The sequence below is a fragment of the Montipora foliosa genome, chromosome 1 (genome assembly GCF_036669935.1).
Source record: "Montipora foliosa isolate CH-2021 chromosome 1, ASM3666993v2, whole genome shotgun sequence".
Taxonomy (NCBI): Eukaryota; Metazoa; Cnidaria; class Anthozoa; order Scleractinia; family Acroporidae; genus Montipora; species Montipora foliosa.
The window spans coordinates 9795336-9800335 of NC_090869.1; the positions used below are offsets into that span (position 1 = coordinate 9795336).

A 5000-nucleotide genomic window follows, 5' to 3' on the forward strand; every position below is an offset into this window, starting at 1 on the left:
GCATCATCTCGAGGCTCTGCGGAATAAAATCATACAAATCCTTATATTTATTCCCCAGAGCCTCGAGATGATGCCCATTGTTTAGGAATGAATTTTAATATATCGAAATTGGTCTATTCGCTAAAGATTAACATACTTTTTCATTAAATATGCAATGCCACGCAAACAGTTTTGCTTGAATTGAGTCCGACTGTACACTGAGAGATGGTGTTAATTTTCTAACTAGCCGCATTTTGTGCACTGAACAATCGAACTTATTCATGCGTTTCTTGAGAACGGAAAAATGTCTATTAAGGTCTTTCGGGACGATGCTGTGTTCTTTAATGAAGTGTTTGCCAATGGAAGAGGATTTTTTGTATTTGGTTGTTTAAGGTTTTTTTCTAATCTTCTGTTATTCCTATAATGGCAGAAATAGAGATGAAATCCTCAAACGGTGCAGTTAGGCTATTAAAGCGGGTGTTTATTCACAAAGCCCACAAGCGTTCTAGGCAAGAATGCCACCAATATTAACGCTATTGTTAAGGTTGACCATTGCCTTGCAAAGTAAAAAAGGGCGACACGTGGGCCGCAAACAGAACAACTGTACAATGGACATCAATTGTTGAAATTCAAGAAATCCTACGCTAGTTTCGTGTATCATGAACGCGCTGCAGTCTTGCAATCTTACAATAAATCACTCACTCAATCACTCAGATAGCCCGAATGACAATATGGGTGTTGCACTTACAGTCCACACTCCCCGCAAAAACATAATTAGGCTGCGCTGCCAGTAACATGAATTTACAACGTTTTGTGACCAGTGTCAGTCAGTTGCTTTTCAAGTTTGCCCTGACAAAGGGCAAACGCTCGAAGCGTTACTATCATATCTTGAAAAGGTGGCTAAGTAGTCTCAGTCCCTTTATCAACTCTTGTGTGCTAACTTCACTCATCTACGCAAGCAGAGCCACAGTTTTGCACTTTAAAGAAAGCGAAAGAGTTTAGCTTAAATAATGATTGCTTTCGTCTTATTTTCGTATTTTTTGCAGATCATTTTTACTATAAAAATAATAATAATAATAATCTTTTATTAAAAACTCTCTTGTAGTTGACAATAAACTAAATTAACTAGTTAATTACAAGCATAAGAATAAATACTGCTATTTACATACTGTAATAATATTACTATCTACATATAAATCAACGCGCTTATTTCAGCTTATTTAGAGGAAGTATCTGAACATGAAAAACTCCTCTGTTCTTTTTAGATTACATTTCCTCCTGTCCCTGAAGAAGTGGATGCCTGTTTTCTCAGCTCTGCTCTCAGGGCAGGAGCTCATTTAGAGGGGCTGCTATTGGTGGTTATTCTTTTCATATATTTGTCACAAAGCCAACTCCTCCTATGTCCGACAGTGCCTAGACCTGCTGCTAAAAGCGCGCCATTATAACTTTCTATGTAAGCACCTGTCATTCAGGAAATTTATATACAACCAAACACTGCATGGAAGAAGGTTTGCTAATAAATTGCTATTTCACAAACCGCACAATTTCCATAATTTTTCCAAAAAAGAATTGTATAATTTCACTCTTTGCTTGGTTTTTGTCTAAAAATTTCTAGACGTTTTTTAATTGTGTCAGCAATCTTTAATTTAGCAATGTAAAATTCTCATTTCATCTTTATTTTCATGGAAATTTTACAGTTCCAGAGCTAAAGTAAATACAATCTCTTTCTAACCCCACTCAGTCTCGAGTCGTACTTTAACTTTCGGTTATTTGCTGTTGTTGTTGTTGTTTTCTTTTAGTTTAATTTTGGCCATTCGTACTCTGCAGGGTTGGCTCCATAAACAAGGGTCCCAGTAAACGAGTTCTAGGGATTGCGCTCGAGTATCTTTTTAAGGTAAAAGTAAAATCTTCCAGAGAACAGACCACAAGTAGTTGACTCTCTTTTTTTTTTGTTACTACGTAATCGATGGAGCTCTTTTTTATGCTCGTTAATTTGTTTTTCACTTCTGACATCCTCAAACATATTGCGATTAGCTGAGTTTAAAACAAATTGGTTAGAATTCAATGAGTGCCTTTTTTTTCACAAAAAGCAATACTTAGAACATCTACATTTAATTATCAATTCATATAAGTGCGCCATTTCTTATTCTATTGCCACATAAATTATTTCGCTGCTTCTTAATTGTCCTCTTTCGATATTTCGATATTTATGTTTTTCCATTTCCCAGCTTAGCAATAAAATACGACATATCAATAACAGAATAAGAAAGATAAAAGCGTCAGTTGCTACGTAGACCAATGACAATGATATTACTGATGGCAAAAGGTTTTGGGCGGACGTTAACTTTATTGTGGCCGAGTCAAACGTGATAATTCAAGGTAACATTTTCATTATCATACACTAGATTAAGTAATCACCCAAAGGTTCTGTTGTTTTCACTTTTTGTTTTTCACTAAGAACTTTTTAATTTCATGGAGTCAGTCAAGGATCTTTTCTGAAGACTAAGGGAATGGCAAAGTTCCATCTGGGCCAAGATTTTAAATTATATCGTGTAATTTCTTTCAATTTGTCATTTGCGTTAGCCACTCAAGAGAAAAATATAACATAGCTTTGAGATCCAAGCAACGAGGATTAGCCCTGACAGAGCGGTTAATCACAAGTTTGAGGGTTATACTGTAGAAGAGCCTTTTGGGGTTTTAATTAAGTTGATCGATGTGTAAACGTCGAGTTACGATAGAATCGGATAGTTCGCTGAATCTGTTTCTATCAACTCTGTCTCAATACCTTTGCCTTAGAGACAGGCAGCTGCTACCCTGTTTGTTGACTTTCAAACCATTAATAGATCGTAGTGTTTCAGTAGGGGTTATATTCAATCAGTTAGCATTTACTTACTGAACTTTATAATGAACAGAAATCAGCTAACTGGAAGACTTATACTTACAAGTCTCTCACCATGAAAACCGCCAGCAACTCAGCATTGAACACCGGAAACGACCTTCAGTTGCACGTCTGTGCGAGGCAGCGTCACCTAAGAGTAAATTGTATTTAAGAAATTTCAATATTTGCATTTCGGGTTTTACGATGTACTGATAAAGTTTACTTTTTATAAATATGAACTAAAAAGGACGTATCATAGCTCTCCATGAAGTGGTTGCTTATCGAGATTATCAACATGTCTTGTCGTCTTTTTAGAAAAGAACATTTTATGCCGGAAAATGAAATGAGACTTTATTAATTTTAGAGGGAGAAATCAGATGCAATATTACTTATGCGAGCCTTGTGCACTGGATGACTATTGGGCATTACCCTTTTACAAGGGATTCGCTATCTTGGATTGCAAAATATTAATATTTATATGAGATATCGCCCAAGGAAAGCACTTCATGTGATCATAATCAGTACCACGTACAACCGTTTTACAGAATACAGTGAACATTTCACTTTTATTCTCTAAATTCTGTTAAAATTAAAATACAGTCGGGGGGGACTCACATAATTGAAGAAGTTCATGGGCGTTTTTGTTTTTTAATTGATTATATTTCCTTGACCAAAAATGCCAGTGACGTCAAAAATTGTCTGAACCCAATATCGGAACCATAAATCGGAACCACAAATGTATGTTTTGTCCGACCACACAAAGTAACATAAAAATTTAGATTTCAGTAGTCCTTTTGGGCTTCAAATCAAACATTAGGGTTATCACACCGAAGAGAAAGAAGAGCGACCCTGTAAGCATTGCTTATAATAAGCATTTTCTGACTGATGCTTGGGGAGTAATAACAGTTTATTATGAAGAAACGAGAGAACGTTAACTCACATGAAAGTGACTTTGCGAGGAAATGGTTGACATAGCAACAGTAAAGTAGGGAAATAACGCAACATACTAAATAAACTGGCAACAGATATGAATGAATGGCGTCTTTTTGTAAAGCAACTGTGCTAAAGATCAAGAGTCCATTAGTTTACCCTAGAGTAAGAACCCTTTGTCAGGTTTGTCCCCATTAGCGTCAGAAAAGTGTCTATTTTCAAGCCAAGTTTTCTGGGAAAATAAACAATAGACCAATTGGCTATCTCAATGTTGTGCCCAATTCCAATCTCCCTGTGGTTAAGACTCTTTGTGTATTGTGCTTGCATTATAATGTAACATTCACATTTAAATGACATGGAAATACCTGGAACAAAACATTTTATTCCCAAAGAGTTTGAATTGGGTACAACATTGAGTCAGCCGATTTGTACCATCGTTTATTTCCCCGCAAAATAGCTGATGGGGACTGGGCCAATTTGGGTAAATCTTACTCTTAGGTAATGAATGCACTCTCCCAGGGGGCAAATACATATTAATTTGCCCCCTGAGCATCCCATAATGCCTTTCGAAACAATAGCAATCAAAATGGCCGCCGTATCTGCAAAAAGGTCTATTTGTGAGTGACGTTTCGAGCGTACGTTAGCACTTCGTTCGTAGCTCTGATGTATGGTAAAGCTCGAAACGTCAGTTAACATAAAACCGAATTTTCGTGTTTCAGACAAATACAAGACGGATCATCTCCACATCGGGACATGTCGCATTGGAAATTCTGCCTTTGGACCTTGCGAAGGGATATTTTCCCACATTGAATGAACTGTCGGTGTTCTCTTTCTACAGGGATAATTCTCTTCAAATTGCACACAGAGTCTATTTCTTTAAGCCTAGATTTAATTTTTCAGTGGGAGAGGGGTGAACACTTACAGTTACAACTTCTCTTTGCCACTAAAAGGGTGGGCGACCGGAAAATGACATTGAAGAGCAGCCCATGACTAGGGGCGGACAACAGCCCTATATTGCTGTCACGGCGTTTTCACAGCTAGATTTATTTTTACATTGAATTTAAGACTCCCACAGGAGCCCGATAACCAATCAAAAGAAACCAACTTGACGTCTTAAAGTCAACGATCCGGAACTTCCTTTCTTTTTTGCGGAAAAGATAGTCTTAAAATAGATCGACCCGTAAAAATGCGATTCCTGTTGGGAGTAGAAGCG

The 5000-nt window shown here is 37.1% G+C and overlaps 1 protein-coding gene across 1 annotated transcript in view; it reads right to left on the reverse strand.

Moving 5' to 3' along the window:
* LOC137976337 (adenosine receptor A3-like) overlaps positions 1–5000 on the reverse strand; it is a 60288-nt gene that overhangs the window by 38603 nt on the left and 16685 nt on the right. The window contains exon 6 of the mRNA XM_068823695.1: positions 2922–3008. The gene's annotated coding sequence lies outside the window, so the exon portion shown is untranslated. The remainder of the gene's footprint in view (positions 1–2921; positions 3009–5000) is intronic.